The sequence below is a fragment of the Dioscorea cayenensis genome, chromosome 20 (assembly GCF_009730915.1).
Source record: "Dioscorea cayenensis subsp. rotundata cultivar TDr96_F1 chromosome 20, TDr96_F1_v2_PseudoChromosome.rev07_lg8_w22 25.fasta, whole genome shotgun sequence".
Taxonomy (NCBI): domain Eukaryota; kingdom Viridiplantae; phylum Streptophyta; class Magnoliopsida; order Dioscoreales; family Dioscoreaceae; genus Dioscorea; species Dioscorea cayenensis.
The window spans coordinates 27,549,008-27,570,538 of NC_052490.1; positions in this window are offsets into that span (position 1 = coordinate 27,549,008).

Here is a 21,531-nt window from a genome sequence, read left to right on the forward strand (position 1 = left end):
TTATTTATTATTTTATTTTATATTTTGCATCCCAATTTTATCCTAATGCAATGGCTTTGTTCATCAATTCCTAAGTAATTAGTCATTTATGTCATGCAATGCAATTGATAGGAATTTATTGTAAGTCTTTTTTTTTTCTTGTTGTGGGTCTTGGTTGTCTTTTGAATAAATTGCAACTAAGTTTTTCAATAAAGTTGATAAAACTTTTATTTGATTTATATTAATGAAAATAGATACGCTCTAACAAATATTATATATTTTTGAAGTAATAACTAATTAAGAGGTTTGCTGCCTTTTTTTTTTTTTATAATGATGATAATATTGATTTTATTGTGGCAGATTTAAACAATAAAACATACTAAATGATTAACTTTTAAAATCAAATCTTAATTTTATATAATATGCTCAAGCATCAAAGGAAAAAATCAATATTCTCAACGTTTAAATAATCTTAAGATTTTTTTATTTCAATTTTATTATTCATAATGAGCAGCTAATTAAGTTTATAAAAGGTGTGTTAAATACTTTTATTTTACTCAACTAATGTGTATAAAGCAAGTGTACTAGGTTTGGGTCAGGAGAGTTTGGGAATTTAAATAGAAATGTTTATTTTTTTAATTTTTTTTTTTTACAAAGATGACAAGTGTTGTTAAAAGAATCACTAATAATGAAGATGCACCAGTTATGATAGCTTAACGATATTAGAAATTCATTATGTGGGTCAGTCTACCATATGTGTTCAAGATAATATATCATGGATCATAAACCTATGATGATAAATCTTTCTTTCCATGCAACCCTAAAAGGTTGGAAAATACAGACCCTTCTACAGGAGACTCAATGAATAATGAATAAACAATACTGTAATGTGTTTTTACAATATTATACAGTGTTTGCACATTATTATACAATACTGAGAATAAGGGGTTTCGATTTTTGGGCTAGCCACTCACTATATTTCACACTCAATAACAATGGGAATCCTGTGATAAATCTCCAAATTTAAAAACTTAGACATCCAAAAATGTATGATCTATTTCTAAAAAAGTGACAATTATCATATTATAGTTTTAACTTAAAATCATTGTTGAAGCTAAATAAAATTCATTGAAGTTATAAATTAGAAAAACATTGTGAAAAATAAAACTTTGTTTGTAGTTCAACTTGGCAAGTATAATGAAGTCAAATAAACTTCATTGGAGTAACAAATTAGAATACATTAACTTAAGAACAATATTGAAGATTTTAAAAAAAAAAATTGGAGTTGCAAATTAGAAACATATTAAAATATATTAATTTAAGAACAATATTGAAGCCAAATAAAATTCCTTAAAGTTGCAAATTAGAAACATTGGAAAGTGCCAAAATTTGTTATGGTTTAATTCGAGAAATATATGGAAGCCTAACAAAATTTATTGAAGTAACAAATTAGAAAGCATTGCAAAGAACAAAACTATGTTATAGTTTAATTTGAAAAATATATTGAGGCCAAATAAAATTCATTGAAGTAACAAATTAGAAAACATGGTAAAAAACAGAACTTTGTCATAATTTAAACATTGAGGCCAAATAATAGTTCATTGGAATTGTAAATTAAAAAGCATGCTAAAGAACAAAGTTCGTTTTGCCTCCCACTTGGGGTTTGCATAGTTCATGTAAATTTTTTTTGATTATTATATACTTTTTTATAACATTGATGTGGATTAGAATTTTTTTTTAATTTCCTTTTTCACTCTTATGTGTGATTTATAAGATAGCTTTAGCACATTTAACTCAACCATGGAGCCATCACGTAAATGCTAAATTAACACCAAAATGTTGATCAAGCACATTAAAAAAGCCAAAAGCTTGCAATTTTTTTTCAAGTTGGTGATGGACCTTGATGGCATAATCTTATAAAAATCTAGATAATCTTGATTTCTTGGGAATAAAAAGAGTTAACGGAACCATACTTGTACTTAATGTGTTGCTTGGATGGGGTTCATAGAGGTTTTGTAAAGTATGTAGGGTATGGTAAGATATCATAAAATGTTGTAAAATCATATCTTTTTTAATATAAAAAATAAAGTAAAAGAAGGTTTTTAAATAATGTTGTATTTGGTTTGAAAGTAAGGTGTGGTAAAGTTATATACTAAAATTACAAAATCACCCCTTAAATTTTATATTTCACTAATATATTATTTTTTATTTCATTTAAATATATTTTATATAAACATGTCAAATATATTACTTTTCAATAATATATATTTATTTATTTTATTTAAAGTTGCAAATATAAAAAATTATATAAATACGGATTTATTTAATAAATGTAGAATCCGATATAGGAAGTGCAACTCTACCATTGTCACTTTTCTATATACATTTGAGAAAATGAATTAATTAAAATCATATATAAACCTCTAGGAAACACAATCAATTAAGAAATACAACCTATACACAATCAATTTTATATAATACAGTCCATACATCAATTTTTCCACAAACAATAAAATAGTCAATACAATACATCCCACACTTACATCAATTTGTCTACAAGCAACAAAATAGTCCACGCAACATAGTCCACACTTACATAAGATGACATTCACTAAAATTTTCCACTCATACAAAATTCAAGTTCTTAGACCATGAAACTAGAGCAGTCAAAACGGGCTGGCGGGGCGGGCCGGTCCGCGGCCCGCCAAAACCCGTCATTTGGCGGGCCCCGTCATTTGGCGGGGCGAGCCGGCAAAATGCCAACCCGACCCGACCCGTTTTGGGTTGTGGGTTGGGCGGGCCGCCCCGCCAAAAAATCAAAATAATTAATTTATTTTATTTTTTTATAAATGTTAGTAATACATGAAAACATTGAAACATTCATTATAAATTCATAAAAAAAACTAAATTAAAAAAATTTAAAACATGCAATAATTAACAAAATAAAAACATCCATTATAATATTCAAAACCTAACAAAAATCAACAATAATTACAAAATCTCTAAATAAAAACACTATTATAAATTTACAATCAACAAAATTTAAAAAAACAACAACAAACCACAAGATAAAAACATCTATTACTAATTATAACATTCATCCATTACTAATAAACAAAACTTTAACAAAAATTAACAAAGCACAAAAATAAAAAAACATCCATTACAATCATAATATTCATCAAAAATCAACAAGTCATTAAAAATGTTTTTTGTTATCTCCATATTTCTTTTTAAAAACATAATTAAATGCATATTAAACTTCATTAAAAATTATTTATTTATTAATTTAAATCCTTAACAATATGTCAGTATCAATATATATATATATATATATTATATAAAAATATATTATATATATATTAGAGGCGGGCCGACCCGCTCCCAACCCAGCTGCCCGCCTCACTGCTCCGCACGAGTTAGCTCCATTTAGGCCCAGCCCTCCAGTGGCCTATAAAAGACTCAACCCAACCCGCCCATTTTTATTAGGGCGAGGGCGGGGCTTCATGGCCAAGCCCGAATTGACAGCTCTACATGAAACAACTAATGGCTAACACATCATTACAAAAAGTCCATATAGAAAGCACAACTTCCACAGTTAAATTGGAAAAAAATTAAGAAATACATTAGATTCATCAAGTAATAGAATACAAGAAGATAAAAGAATAACAAATCAAACAAATTATATAAAATAAAATAAAAATAAGAACATCAAAGAGAATACTAACCTTTCATTTTAGTTGTGTGATTCATGATGACATCCCTTTAATTTCAATAACAAAGATTTGCGATGCTCATCCAGACATCTAACCACACATTTCAACATTTTAGGGTCCTTGATAAAGAACACATAGGGTTTGGTAAAAAGATATTGTGTTATTCCTATTTTCTTAAGCATACAGCATGCATCAAAATCTTTAAGTGGATCCCGGTTTGCAACACGTTGTTCCAAAGTAGGTTGGATTTTTCTATATCTCATTGGATGCTTGAATCATTGAATTGGTTGTTTGTAAGATAGCTTCAATTACTGACTCAAAAGCCATAGAAAAGTTAATTTCATCATGATTGTCACATTCTCTTTTTTACTCTTTTTTGGCGTTGGAAGAATTTGGAGCTTCAATTTGTGATAGATGATTTAGTGGTGAAGCTTTATCTTCAACTTCATTGTCATGTGAAGCAATATATTCATTCTCATATAAATTTTTCAAATTTGCTTCATTTTGGGAAACCATGAAATTAAATAATTAGATATGTCCCCTAAATAAGGGATACTTAATGTATTTCCGGAATTTTGAAGCCTTCTTCTTCTCATCTCCAATGTTGTCTCGCCATGTTGCCCAATTGCCCTATCTTGTCCATAAACTAATTTTTGTTGGACCCAATCGATCCTAGCTATGTGGGATATTAATAAAAAAAATTACAAATAAAACAAAAGTTTATACTAGATTTGAGAAAAGGAGAGACATATACGAGGCTTGTGTATCACCCAACGGTTTTCAGTTGAAAGGTAGCATTATTTTACAACTCCGGCAAACTGAATTATATGAGCTGAATTTTCACTACACCAGGGTATGCCTTTGGCGGCGTTTTTTACTCCATTTAGTGGCATTTTTAAACGCCGCTGTTTTAGATGCCGGCGATATTATAAAACACCGCCAAATGTGTCGTCGTTACAGTCGTCGTTAAAATAGCGGCGTTTATATAAATAAACGCCACAATGTTAACGGCGTTTACGTAGAAAACGCCGGTACTATACCGGCGTTTATTTAATCAAACGCCGGTACAATAGTGGCGTTTATTAAATTAAATGCCAGTATTATATCGGCATTATATTATAAAAAACGCCGCCATCCTGCGGCGTTTTATATCTTGAACGCCGGTATATTACCGGCGATTTATTATTGAAATGCCGCCAAAATACCGGCGTTTTATCTGAAGCGCCGGTATCCAAGCAGAACATTCCAACTTAGGTGTTGCAATATAGTGGCGTTTGTAAGATAAAATGCCGCTAAGTTGACATGGTAAATGGATGTACATGGCGGCGTTTTGATTTAAATAGCGCCGCGAAAATTGTCTCAAATTTGAATTTTCTTTTGTAGTTCGCGGCGTTTTCGGGATTAAACGCCGTGAACAATTATAGTAATTTGGTTTCATTTACCTTGCAATATGCACATTTTTTTGGGCATGTTTTTCATTGATGCCTTCTATAAACCTGGAATAACAATTGGCATTATACCACACACACACACACACACACACACACACACACACATATATATATATATATACATTTATATATATATATATACTTGTTTACATACACAAACAACTAAACATATGCAATAATCGATGATTCCTAATAATTAATCCACATGAATTCGAATAAGAAGTCACATGGCTTTCCAATCATATATAATATTACAAAATAAATTTCAGAAACACCACAACTAATGTTTAGGTTTGAGATTGTTGTCCCAAATGAAGGCATAACATAGCAAATATATAATGTCTAAAGATCTCCCATGCATCAGCAACACCACTAATTACTGATCTCCTGAAGATTGATCCTACAAAACAATAAAATTATTAGAAGATGGACCTAGGCATAAACATAATAATCTTTGCACTTGTATATATAATACCTGCGCATGTGAAGATGAGGCAGTATTGTTAATTCCAGGTATAATAACTCTAGGATACTGATTTTGTAAAAAGGTTAGTAGAGCATTGTATTGAGTACGTTGGCATTCATGTTCAGCTGGTTCTTGTGCACGCTCTCTTTTCATTTGTTCCATTTGTTGAATTCACTCCACAAATTCACTTGATTGAGTGCTTGAGTTAGTAGAATTTTGGTTTCTTGGATCTCCACAATAGCTTTTGGGTATTGGACCTAACCCAAGCCCTTTTACTCGGCCACATCGTTCTTTTCCAATAACTTGTGTCAAAATCTCAGTTTCAACCATTTGCATATCTTCATCTATTGTTTGACATCCAGCCAACTTCTCATTTGCCTTCTCCTATATCAAGATACAATTTATAAAAGAAATTAAATACTTTAAAACAAATTGTAAAGTGATTAAAGAACAATAAAAACATAGGTATTACCATAATTTGTTCGGTCTCCATATTCATGTGAGAGCCATCCTTCTTAGTATGGGTTGCTCGAAAAAGTTCAAGGCATCCTACTTTTCTTCCATTGCTAGTCTCCTAGTAATTAAACACAAATTAGTTTGAATCAAAAACATAAAGTTTATAGTTTCTTACCATTTCTTTTTCCTTTCTTGCGAAACTCTTTGATCCAGAAGTATGCGTATATTTTTGTTGCTTTCTACCAGCAATCCCAAGTTTTTCTGAATTCTACATAACGACATGCATATTAAATTAGAAATAACTAAGATATGATACTCTCAATGAAATAAGGAAAATGTTTATTCCAACCTCTCCTTTCCTTGAATACCAAAAATCAATCAATTGCTCCCATTGCCATCAAATAGTACCACTTGGATGTTTATCCTTGTTTGCCTGTAGACCTTGTTCTCGTCTGCAATGTTTTGTTTTTAGATCATGCTTGTAATCTCTCCATTTCTTCCCCAAAGATTTGAGCACATACTCTCTTGAAATTTCAAGAGAAAATCGTAACTATATGAGAAAGTTTATATAAATAGTTTGGATTAGTAATACAACTTACTATCGACACTTCAATATTTATTACGATAAATTTTGAACATTGCAGTTAAGGGAGAGTACCTCAATAAATTTCAACAATTCATCCTTCAATGTTTTTGGCACTTTATGCCAACTCTCATATTGGAGTCCAATCTGTTGTCCGGATCGAGCAAGCATACCTAGAAATCCAGCCAATAATTGTGCTTCGAATCCAATTGGTTGTCCTAATTGATTGGCACTCACTAAAACCCTTTCTTGAGGAGGTAATGTCCATAACTCTTTTAGAGTAGTTCGACCCCTTTTCCGTTGTTGTCCTTGAGTATCAACTACAATAATATATATGGACATGCACAATAACATCAGCCACAAAATTATAACCATTGATAAACAGTTAAAACCGTTAGCTATCAAGCAAACAAAGAAATAAATTGTAATACTTGCTTTCAATTGGATATAATAAATGTTTTTCTAAGGGATTGTGACATATGCCATGAACAAATGGGTACAAATAATGCAAGACTAGAATCAAAATAAGGGAGGAAAAAAGATCTCATATCTTTGACCAAATATATTATTATATGAAGTTTTGATGCCACATCTGGTTTTTTTTTATAATTCAATAGATAAGCAAGGACAAACTAAGGGAATCCATTAGATTTAGAGGAAAATGGGGAATCATCATCTCAAATTTATTAAAATTGTAAAGTAATTTAAAGAAGGAATGACATGGCATAAGACAATTGGGACAAGGAGACATACAAACAGAGACAAAACTCTAGCATTGATAACAAATAATAAACACTTTGTACCTGCATTCCGAAACCTGAATTCAAGTATTCCAAAACACAGAAATTAAATGTTAAAAGAATAAATAACTTTGTGACAATGAAATTTGACAAAAGTTGTCCCTTTACAATGACTGCGATGATTGAATAAAAACAGATGCATTTTTTTATATATGGAGAGTCTTGTTGAAGTAGTCATAGAGTTTTCAAGCTCAAAACTAAACTCAAAACCTACATCACATTATCAGCCTTATATGTAGATTGACTGAAATTTTTTCTTCAGTTTATCATTTATCAAGCAATGGAACAAGCGACATCTCCACCTTTTTTTTGTGATTTTCTTTCAAATTTTAGGGTTGGTGCAACCACCATTATGTATACAATTAGTTGTTAAGCAGTACTAATATCCATTATTTTCATCTTCTATGAAAACATTTGAGGTCCATCATTAGATTACAAGTAACTTGCTTTGATTTGCAATTGGATCAGAGTGATACCAATTGACTACATTTTGTTTCAGAAATGTTAGTGAAACTAGTGATGGATTTTTATTATAGGAACTGTTTGTGAGTAAGATCTCTCATTATAGAGTACATCAAAGTAATACTTAAGTTTCAATACTCATTTCTGTAGTTAATTGTTTGTGACTTGCTTTACATGATTTTCTATTTTTTTTATTTCATTATATTTTTTACATGAGTTAGAAAAGGTTCAAATCAGTGGTTCAAATCCCTTGAAACATTGGGAAAAGAACAGGGTGGTCTGTAAATTGGATATAATCAATCCAGATCTGACCATTCAAGTTCTTTGAAATGATCCCATAAGCAATAATGTGGATCATCAGAAATAAGATGCCGAAAATTCAGTAAAACAACAAAAAATAAAAGCTAACCAAGGTAACAAATGTATGCAAGTTAAGGATCCTGTTACAATCTTATTATAATTTCTGCCAAATAATTTGTTTTCAAGTTTTCATGTGAAAAAACAATCAGTGGCGCGCCTAGAAATAATTATCAGAACAACAAGAAATATTTTTCAAGAGATCATGAGAAATATAAGCTGGTGCTCAACCAATTCAATCGAGTGTTTTTCACTGATGTCAGTATTGACTTTGTACTTGAAAACACATCAGAAATCACATGCATGGGAAATGGTTAGTTCTCAAGGTTTAACAACATCATTTTTGTATACATATATTTTTATACCTATAAAATTTCTGCAAATGGTACTGTACTATTGCTTACTTTTTAAGACATGTATAGGGTTTTTCTCTTGGTTGTTTAACCTTCTGCCCCCAAAAGGATAGATTTCAAATTAACTAGATGGCTAGATCAAATTCATGGCGAGAAACACTAAATTTCTTCAAAACAAAAAAACCAAAAAAAGAAGAGAAAAACAAGATCTTTGAAAGAAACATGAATGAATTATATTATGAGAAACAAAGAATTAAACAAAAGAAATGAATCAAAGAAAGAAAGATGATCACCTGGAGCTAGCAAACTCATAAAGCACAAGCTAATATTATATGTGCTGGAAGTAGCACATAAATGATGACCATGTTTAACATAAATATGAAAATCTATCCACACTTCATTGTCTGAATTACTCTTGATTCACATATTAACTAATGCACAGGCTATTGTCAAGCAAAAGAAAAGGATGGGAAGGCAAAATATAGTAACACCAAGGATTTACCAAAAATGTGCAAACATGTACAACATGCTTGGAAACAGTAGAAAGATTAATTAGAAAAGACCAGGCTTTCATCGTCAAGAAGCATAGTGAACAAGTAAGAGGTAAGAGCAGGATGGTCTACAACTAAAAGAGGGTGAATGATAATACATATAAAGACCAATACTCGTTGACAGGTATTGATTACTTACTATTAAAAGTAAAAGACAAATATGTCTACTGTAAATTTGATCTTAAATCAGTTTTTCATCAAATAATGATGGATCCACAAAGCATTTGAGTGGACTGCTTTCATCAAATAATAATCTGATTTTATTTGTGTATATATTGATCTCATACTAGTATTTTCTGATAATAACTCACAACATGTACAACATTTATGAAAATTCTTTGAAATTTGTAAATCAGAGGATTTAATATTATCCAAAACAAAGATAAAGATAGGAGTTGCTAGGATTGAATTTTTAGGTTTAGAAATAGGACAAGGTAAAGTTTATCTTCAGAGTCATATCATGAATAAAATTTTAGATTTTACTAGCACAGATTTACAAACTTTGAAAGGATTACAGAGCAATTTTAGGAAAAGTTTATCTTCAGAGTTATATCATCAAGAGTATTCTATAATATTTTGTTGATCAGAAACCACAAGTAGGAGTTACAGTCACGAAAAAGCATATCAAAGAATAAACAATCTTGCTGCAGATAAGCTCTCAAGAATATATACATAAATAACAATGAAAAAACCATAGTATATATTAACATAAATATATATAAGATATATACCATCATCACGAAATATTAAATCCCTGATAGATTTATGTGGTTTGCATATTTTTAACTGAAGTTGAAGATCATGAAATTACCTGTATTTAAATCAACGCCTTCATTGATTAGGTGAACATTATCTAATCTTGTACATGTGTTGTTGGTTGCAACTTCATCATTAATGTTTGAATCATCTGAGGATGATGGAATCGAGCTATTTGGAGTAAGATCAGGTAGTGGAGCAGACCTAGTCGAAGCAACATGGACTGTTGCATTATTATTGCAAGTGGTGGTTGTTGTAGCACCGCCAGTATGACATCCAATGCCATTGTTCGCAGCGAGGGAAGATTGGACCATTTTGATACCCTTCAACTTTAATCTCCGCATTTTTTTCCCTTGAATGCAAATTATAAAAATAAGTGTGCATAACAACAACAAGAAAGCAAAATTTTTTATTGTTTCAGGAAGTGAGACATAGCTTAAGTTGGCCCAAAATGATAATGATGATGTTCATTGACTAATTTTAATTACAATATATTAATAATCATTAACACAAACACTTCAAATTTTGACAATGAACATCTCAAAACCAACAAAAGTTTAACGAAATCTTCTGAACAACACTTCAAATAAAATACATTAACTATAAAACACAGAAATGTGCCAGCATAATACTTATGTTGTGATCTTCACAAATCAAGAATAATTATGAAAACATCATCTTAAAGCACTCCTCATGTTTAAATTATTTATATGTTATTTGGCATGATATTTGTGATGTTTAAAATGGCATGGATGATGTTCTGTATAAACAAACGCTAAACTTTTACAATTTAGCTACATGTTAGGAAAAAAAAAAATACAATATGACAAGAGTAGTTCTAACATGAGTATTTCAAAAAGCAATGACAGAATGCTAACCTTCTAATTAACGTATGCTTCCAAGTTGCAAAACGACACTGAAAGTAAAGAAGCAATTGTATACTGCACTGGAAACACAGACGCATCTCAGAAAAAAACAGGAGAAGAAAATTAAGCATCATTGCACGTAGAAATAAAAATTAGATGACGCACATTCAAAGATGAGCAATTCTACACTTGAGTTCTGATAAATCTTGCTCAATGTCCCTCAATATCTGTTAAAATTAACATCCAACACAAAACAAAATGAAGTAAATAAGATGCTACAACATATTTGAAACAATACAAAAATAATAGTGACAGTGATCAATTTCAAACAATACAAACATAATAGTAACAAAGACTCAAAGTAAGCAACCCAAAATTATAAATTACAAATCGAATATACTATCAATAGAAGACTTACGGAATTACTAACTGTCAACAATCATAAATGTCATCATCAACATCTTGACGGGCCCAATGAGAGGCATCACTTGCACTCAAAAGACTATAACCAGATGATGGAAAACATTCGGTTGTAGGTACAATATTTGTACGTTCATCACTCATGTCATACACCTCCCTCGGTTGATTGCGTATCACAACCAACCAACCTGCTTCTTTTGGATCTTCAGAATAAAAAACTTGCTTTACTTGTGATGAAATCACATATGGCTCATCTAGAATGTGTTCTCCCATGTGAATTGTGCGAGAAAAAGTTACCATTGTAAACCCGTATTTATCTTTCTTCATTCCCCTACTACTATTCACGTCAGCCCAATCACATCGAAATAGCACAACCTTGAACTTGTTGAAATAATTCAACTCAATTATATCATTCAATATCCCATAATAGTCAACATTTCCTTCTAATGGATTAACATCCCGTGCACTAGCATAGCTCATTGTCGAAGAAGTAACAAGAACTCCAGAATTTTGTGTTTTCCTACATCTTTCATGAGATTTTGTATGAAATCGAAATCCATTAATGATGAGTCCATTATATCTTTTTATAATCTTGTTTGGACCTTGTGCAAGAATTTAACTTCTTCAACCACATCATTTCCATGAGAAACCTGTTAGAATTACATGTATCTAATTAAATATATGTATCTGAATGTATATATATATATATACATACATACATATTAATGGAAAATTGATTTGGTTAAAATGTTTTCCAATGACTTATAGTTTCTCCCAACCATTCATGGAAAGTTTTGGTAAATTTCCTATCAACATCTCGAGCATTTGAACATCGAGCAGGCATTTGATCTCTCAATATATTTTTATACTCACTGTAAGCAATGATAATACATGTCAACAACTTATGTTTCACCAAATAAGAAATCTAAAATGATTGGCTTACTTTTGGAATGGTTGAATAGCTTCATGGTGTAATAGCACATAACGATGTGCTTGTGCCCAAGATTTATCATCCAACTCCACCACTTCAATTTTACCAATTGGTTCTCCTCCACTTTCGAATAAATAACAGCTCATCATGCACTTGTCGTAGGTTACTCGCAGGTTTATCAAATACAGTTTCAACATTAACCAAATATCTAGAACAAAATGTTACACATTCTTCTGCCAAATATCCTTCTGCAATAGATCCTTCAGGAAATCTTTTATTTCGAACATAATTTTTTAACTTAAGCAAAAACCTATAACAAGTAGATGAAATTATTAACCCACAAAGTTTAGTTGATTAGATATCATAAAAATTGTTACATGAGGAAACTATTACTGTTCGACTGGATACATCCATCGATAATAAACAGGACCACCGAGCTTGGCCTCCAATGGGAGATGTATAACCAAGTGCACCATTATAGTGAAGAATGAAGGTCGGAAAATCTTTTCTAGGTGACATAAGGCTATTGCTGCTCGATGTTGGAGCTTGTCAAGGTCTTCCACTTTAAGCACTTTACCACAAAGGATTTTGAATATATTTGAAAGTTTTGAAATGGCGAGAGACACATTCTTTGACATGGATGAGCGCAACGCAATTGGAAGCAAATCATGTAGTAATATATGATAGTCATGAGATTTTAGAGATTGTAGTTTTCGTTCTTTCTCATTCACAGCTCTGGAAATATTTGAAGAGTATGCATCTGGAAACTTTTATATTTCTCAATACATGAAAAAAAAAAGATCTTTTTCTGCTTTTGACATGGAAAAGGATGCCGGTGGTACTCTTATATCTCCATTTGAGAGATATTCAGGATGTAGCTCTCGCCGAATGCCCAATTCCACCAAATCTAGTCTGCTTTTTAAATTGTCTTTTGATAATCCATCCACATTAAGAATTGTTCCAACAATATTTTCACAAATATTTTTCTCAATGTGCATGACGTCAAGGTTGTGGCGCAAAAGATTATGCTCCCAATAAGGTAAATCAAAGAAAATAGCTCGCTTCTTTCATAGTATTGCCTCATGTGTTTCGTCTTCCTCTACCTCATCCTCATCATTGTCCACATTAACATTGGACACTTGATGTCGCCTTTTCTTTGATCCAGAAGAAGATTTGGATTTCTTCAACTTATCTTTCATCCCTTTTCCATATGTAAATTGCACATCTTTTAACATTAACAAAATATCTGTTCCAGAAGTAGCCGAAGGAGCTCCACGCATCTCAACTGTGCCATCAAACATGTGTTTCTGTGATCGGTACGGATGATCATGTTCTAACCACCGTCGATGTGCCATGAAACAAAACTTTTTCCTATTAGATAACCATCTTGAAGAAGTTGTGGCGCACAACAAGGACATGCATATTTTCCTTTGGTGCTCCAACCTGATAAATTTGCATAAGAAGGAAAATCGTTAATAGTCCATAATAAAGAGGCTCTCAACTAGAAATTCCTTCTCACTGATGCATCAAATGTCTCGACACCGACCCACAATTCCTTCAACTCTTTAATAAGAGGTTGCAAGTAAATGTCGATATCATTTGCAGGACCTTTATTGCCTGGAATAATCATTGATAAGATGAAAGAAGGTTGCTTCATCCCAATCCATGGCGGCAAATTATAGGGAATCAAAACTACTGGCCAAGTACTATAAGATGTACTTAAAATCTTGAATGGGTTAAATCCATTTGAAGAAAGCCCAAGCCTAACATTTCGGGCGTCAGCAACAAAATCTGGATATCTTGAATCGAATGATTTCCATGCCTCAGCATCGGCGAGGTGTCTCAAGTGGCCATCATTTGTCTGACAAGTAGCATGCCAAACCATATCAACTGAAGTCTTAGAAGATATGAAAATCCTCTGCAATCGTGGTATTAAAGGAAAATACCGTAAAAGTTTTGCAGGTCTCTTGCGAACGATATCACCATCATCATCAACCAAAGATTGTTTGGGATCATTCGACACCCAGCGAGAATGGCCACACATATGACAAGATTGTTGATGTTCATTATCTTCCCAATATAGCATGCAATCATTAGGGCAACTATGAATTTTTTCATGCCCAAAACCCAAATCCTTGATAACTTGTAGGAATGACAGCCGAGGGAAAGAATTCTTTAAGAAATTCAATCAATAGATCGAGCCCTTTTCCAATCATCCCACACATGCATTTCAGATGAAAAAGCCAAATGCAAAAGTACAATCTAGAATGTTTTGATCCCTCATAAAGGTTTTCATTCATTTCTGTGAGTAACTTGTAAAACTTTGCAGCTTCCTCCAAAGGTTGTTCATCGTCTACCACCCTAGAAGTTCCATAATCAACGTTGTAAAATAAAAATGTCTAACAATTTTAAAATAATTTATTCTCTTATCAAATTAATAATATTAAAAATAAAACCTTGGGCTAGTTTACGCATCCAAATTTGTTTGATCAGCTTGATGCATGTTAAAAGCATCCCTTAACAATTCTTCCACGCCATCTCTCCTAACTTGAGAAGTTACATTATGAGAATATGAAATTGAAGCATTTCTGAAAATGGTTGTTGTATTAGAAGTGTTTGATGGAACACGTTCTCCATGGAAAAACCAACAAGTATATCCTTGTAAAATTCCATCACATATTAAATGTTCAAGCACTACTTCACGGGTTCGCCAATAAACATTCACGCACTTTACTCAAGGGCACACAATCATACCATCTTCACTTGAGTTATCAAATGCAAACTTGAGAAATTCTTCCACTCCATTCTCATATTTTTGGGGCTCAACCTTGACTTATACATCCACCTCTTATTCATTTCTTCTTAAAATATAAAAATTAATAATTGGATACTACAAATTATATTTCATGAGAAGCAAAGATTAAATATTGATTTTTTATATAAGAAATCCCTTCCATGCTTTAAATTATATAGGTATTATATGTCCTATACAGTACATATATAACTTAAAGCTAATTTTAATTTAAAACTATTCAAAGATATAAGGACTAAACTTAATTAAAACTATATCGTTGATGTTAATAACTATCATAAAAAAAATTATAACATTATCACCAAAGAAAGTAAGTTCATATTGAATAGAACAAATTGAGGCATTTCACAGAAGGAAAAAACAAACAAATTGAGGCATTTCACTTAAGGAAAAAAGGGAAAATATGTTGTGAAATGATGATTAGCAAGTAGTTCCACTTAAGGCATTTCTAGTTTATTGAAAGTTGCTTGATGTTGATGATGTTAATCAGTGAAGTTACTGTGTCATGCTCAGCTGCCGCTCTCATATGTTAACCTTGTTCTTCATTTATTGTGTTCTGACTTTATACATTCTTGAATAAAAAGAAGCTGTTCTAGCAAATATGTAACTCAATGCTGATTCTAAGAGCAGCTGTTCACATGATTCTAAGAGCAGCTCTTCCAAAACCAAAGCTAGTTATCCTCTAAGTAGTAGCCATTGCCACAAAAGTGTGCTATTGGCCATTGGTGCTGTGATATTTGGAGTTGATTTGTTCTAGAAAAAGTGTGCTCCTTGTGTTGCTCTGTTTTGCAGTCCATCAAATGACCAACTAAAATTATCAACAGACTACTGTGGATGAACTTAATGAGGGATGGCTTTGACCTAATGTTTTGGACCGAGAACTCTTTAAGTATTTATAGCTGATTTCTCAACTCTATATTACCCAAAGGAACCTTGAATTAGCAACAAATATATGTTTTAAAAAAAATTCAAAGCTGGCAAAACACAAACCAAATCATGAATCTCGAAGGCTAAATGGAAAGCAATGGCCAAGAAAACAACTGAGACCTATCAGTAGATTGTGAATATAAACAATGAATTATATATTTTTGCAGTTTTGGTGCTTCCTAAAATTTAATTACTTCCCACAGTATAACTAACAAGAGGACATTGATATCTATCCAGAGAAGAGTATGACAAAACCAATTCAGTTCTGGTAATATTGAAGGAAGATTAGGTGCATAGGGCAGGAATGATTGAAAGAAGTGATCTTATCTCAAAATGCAAAGGCAACTTTCTCAAATGATAAAATGGCCAACTTCATTAGTGCACTAAACCCTTCCTACAACAAGCCAATTTCTATTTTTTCCTATATAAAATTCCTTCCATAGCCTGTTAATAATAAATTCACATCTAAATATTCATGCAAGAAAACAATAGCTCAGGCAAAGGAAAAAAGACCAAGATCACTGGCAAACATATCCAAAACATCATCAATTTGACAGAAATACTAATATATTGTTGTTGCCTTTGGCATTAGTGGCCACAGAGTTCAAATCAACTCCAGAGAATTCAGACAAGAATTCAGAGCAGTAATCACTCTGGACCAACGAATCCTCAATGGGGTAATTCATCCATGAACCATTATTATTATTATTATTATTATTATTATTATTATTATTATTATTATCAACTTGTATGTTATTTGGCATTATTACTTGCATTATGATCTGATCCCAGAACATACACAATCAAAAAACCAATGCCATCAATCAAAAAATAAAATACAATACAACAATCATAAACAAACAACAATAACATGAATCAGATCTCCCAAAATAATTATACATAATGCACATCAAAACCAAATAAATTAACTTACTTATTCTTTGAGAAAGCCTTCTCAAGATCCTCCTTATTCCTAAGATCCCCCTAGAAAAATCACATAAAAAATCTCATCAAACACCAAACACAAAACCATCCAACAAAAATTGAATACCTAGGTAGAAAACCAGTAACCTCACTAGTTAGAAATTTGAGATTATTAAAGAGATCACCCCCGATCTACATCTTCCACATGAAAACCATCTGTGAGGAGCTGCACACGGGTGAAAAACAAGATTTAGAAAGGGATTAGCACGAATTAGTGAATGATAAACGCTACATTTTCATAAATGAGAGCAATACACCAAATGATAGAAAGCCGACGATGACGACGAATGAAGCCGATCTAAATTAATGCTCCGCCACAGTGAAGCTCGACGAGGTCTCTATGCCACAGTGAAGATCAACAACGAGGTCTCTATGCCACAGTGAAGATCAACGATCTAAAACCATGAGTACTCTGCCGATTTTTGGGTCTTGGCTGCGCAGGCCTAAAGAGAAAGACAGGGAGAGGTAGAGGGAGAGGGAGAGGGAGAGAGAGCGAGAGCGAGAGAGAGAGAGACAGTGGAGTTATATATATATATATATATATATACTTAATTAAATAAAATTCCCGGCGTTTCATATTAAACGACACGACCTAAAATATTTTATTTCTAATTACTGAGAAAACTAAACATTCTGGGCGTTTTAATACCTAAAACGCCGGTCCAATGAAACAACTTACTGGTGTTTTACCTATCAAACGCCGCTAAGAGAAATAATTTCTCGCGCTAAAGTTTTTATTAGCCCGTGAAAAACTTTTCCCGCCGTTTTCGTCAAAGGATGCCGTAAAATGCAAAATATTGCCGGTGTTTATATAAAACACCGCCTGAAAAATGCCGCGAAAGCCATACTTTGGTGTAGTGTTTGAAAATAAACTTTCTACTAGAGTAGGAGAAAGCGAAGAAAAAGGGGAACTTCTCTTGCTTTGTTGTGTGTGTGTGTGTGTGTGTGTGTGTGTGTGTGTGTGTGTGTGTGTGTGTTTTAAGTTTATGGAAAGAAACCTTTTATATAGCCTTGGAGACTAACCTTTGAAATTCCAAAATTAAGAAGACTAACCATTGAAATTCCAAACTTAAATTTTGGAGTTTCCAATAATTATAAAACTTCTCAAATTCTAACTTAATTCTAGAATTCAAAAGGTTTGAAACCTTTTTAATTATAGAATTAAATTTTATGAAGTTGAAGAACTCTTCAAATTCCAAAATTAGTTGAAATTCTAAGAAACAAAGTCTTTTCAGCATCTAAAACACATTCTTAAAATTATGAACCAGCCTTTTAATTTCCATTCACCTTTTAATTTTTCCAAAAAATTTTCATAATTTTTCACACTCTTGTTCATCCATTAATAAGCTTCCAGTTTAATGTACATATTAAATTATGTCATAAACATTTCAATGGCTAATATGTATATTACATTGTATTACCATTAACAAATAAAAACTAACCTCAATTAGTTGTTGCCACACCTCCGGTTCGGCATTCCACATTTCCGTAGCTGGATTTTAAGCAAATCTGCTCATTTCATTTTTGAAAATGTCATAGCATCAAATAAATATCCTTTTTTTAGTACAAGTCATCTAGAGACGTATGTAGATTTTGAATCTACATACATTGTATTACCATTAACAAATAAAAACTAACCTCAAGTATGTGTTGTCACACCTTTGGTTCGGCATTCCACATTTCTGTAGTTGGATTTCAAGCAAATCTACTCATTCCATTTTTGAAAATGTTGTAGCATCAAATAAATGTCTTTTTTTTAGCGTAAGTTGTATAGAGACTTGTGTAGATTTTGAATCTACATACGTCCCCAGGTGTCTTTCGATTAGCATCCAATGATCTTTTTGCGCCTCCCCTCTTAACATTTCCGCGCCCACGCAACCCATTCTTCCTCAGTCTCTCTTCCTTCTCATCATGTCCCTTATCTGTAGATGTTGTTTACTAATTAAATTTTCATAGATGTAAATATGATAAGAAATTAAGAGGTTAAAAAAAAAAGTTTTTGGAGTCAAAACACTTTCACTTCTAGGGAAAGTTTGCTTATAATACTAGAATTTTGACATTGCATGTAATATATATAACTATTATAAAGGTTCAATCATAAAATTTCAAAATTTTGTGTGTGTATATGCTTGTTAATTAAAAGGATATATTGAATTATTTATTTTCACCTTAAAACATAAAAAATATATAATTTTTAGTTTTTTAAAATTGATCATTTTTTTTGTTGTAATTAATGTGGGATAAAGTATTCAGAGTCTTATAAAAATAAATAATTCTTTTTGCGGTGGGTGTGTTTGTTATACACAAAAATTTATACTCAAAACCATTCGCTTAAGTGACCCAAGCCTCTACCACTTGAACCAATACCATTGATAGATTGATTAATTTTGTTTATTTTGATATGTGGTCTAAATGTAAGCCATATGGCATGCTAACAACTATTAACCTTTGGAATGACATTAATATGACATAACTAAAGCAAAACAAGCAATAAATATCTTATCTTGAGCTCTTCTCAACTCAGTGTATGGCTCCTTAACTTCCACCAATGATTAACAATGGCTTGTCTTCTCCCCCACTTGCCATGGAGAGTGAAGGTGAGCTCCAATAATTCATGTTTCTAGACAAGTGGTAGGGCTACAAAATGCTCCTCCTGTCATGATGGGCAAATCGTGGGCTAAAGTAGTCAGTCGAGAAAAGAAAAACAAAATTCCAATGTTCCCTCTTCTGAATCACAACGAAAATATAAAGAAATTAAAGAGCGTAGCTCAAGAGATGGTTTATATTGGCAATGATTTTCGAATGCATGCTCAAGAAAGGACGCAAACTTCTTTGTCTAGGAAATAGGCAAGGCACTTCCTTTAAATTAATTCAAGCTGTCACTTGTAGACTTTTGAAAAGGATATCACTTCTTCTTGGTTGTAGATTTCTTAAAATGGTTTCTACTATATCTATTGGGGGAGAAGGTAAGAATGACAATGAACACAATCAAGAAAAATTGACTTTCTCAATGGTGTTACTGTAGAAGTGTTACTATTTACCAGTACTATAGCAGACGTTGTGAAATCTGGGATTTCAACCAATGAGCAACATTGTCCTCGGCACGGGGAATGTGACTACCCATATAGCTCCCAAAATTTTATGGTTCTATAGCAATGGTACTATATCACTCGATGCAAATAAGTAATTCTAGCCTAAACACAATCCTCCGCATAGTATTGTAGCAATCGTGACAATCTAAAATTTTTAGGATCTCTTTTTTCCCTTCTTTGTGTACAAAAATGAGGTCTAACCAAACACAATGAAAATATCAAACAAACAACCAAATGTAATACATGATTTAGTGTAAAAAAACCCCTTCAATTTAAGAGTGAAAAATCATGGGACTTCTGAGAGCCATTTGAAAATTTTCCACTATGTCAACTATGGGGTAACAAAGGTTTCTCACTAACTAACAAGAGATATACAAACACAATGATATGATTTATCAACAAGAGAAGATCTCAACAACACAAATGCATCATCATCACACAAGGATAGATTATAATGACTTGAAGGAGAAATTAAAAATAGATCAAACTAGTGAATTAAGAAATCTTACAAGAATGCACTACCCGAAGTGTGGGTGAAATCTTACATTAAATACCACCCAATCTTATTTCAATCACAAACCCTAACCCCTTTCTCTTCTTCTCCTTGGATTCCTTTTTTTTTTTATTTTTTTTATTTTGACTATAGTGTTGTTTTTGTTCTTTTCATGCAAATAAGAATTCTCATATAAACCTCTCTATAAAATTTCTATTTTTCCCTTCCATTAGCTGATATTATATATATATATATATATATATTTGATAATTAGATGGGATGACCTATTTTTATTCATTTGTTGGGGCCCAAATTTGGCAGCATTCCTACAATATCAAGTGTTACTACATAGAGATGGGTAGATAGAATTCTTTAGGAAGTGTCTTAGACAGTAAGGGCCTATTCATTTGGGTTGGAGTTAATGGAAGTCAGAAAGTGGTGGAAATGACACTTCCATGAAGTGGTATCACTTCCGGTGGTTTATGTGTTCATTTGGGCTGAAGTGATACTATCATGAAGTGCCCAGTTTTCCACTTCCTATATTCATTTATAAGAAAATGGGATCACTTTAGGATTGACTTCTATAACATGTTTCTTTCCACGAAAGTGAGGGAAATGAGGAGGAATAAATTGTAATGATAAATATTTGTAATAATTAACTAAGTAATTATAATGATACATAAAGTATAATGATAATAATAACTATAAAATAATATGGTTGTTATTATTACAATTAATATTATTATGTAAATAATTCAGAAAATAAATATAAAGCAATTTTTTACAACTTCAAAAAAAAAAAATGAGAATGAAGTGAAGTTTTATTTTAATGCTTTTAAAATGATCTCAAATGTTCACAATATGAACCTAGTGATATTCTCAATATTAAATTGCAAATTCAAATTATGCATGGCTAAAGAAATTCATTCATTCAACAATCTCATATGTATAAATCCACAAGCGCAAACATAGAAGCACCAACACCCAAAATCAATAGCAGGACAAGGTTTTCATTATGTATTCATTTAACCAGTACAAGGTGTTCATTACAAGTACCAATACAATATTTCCAGTTT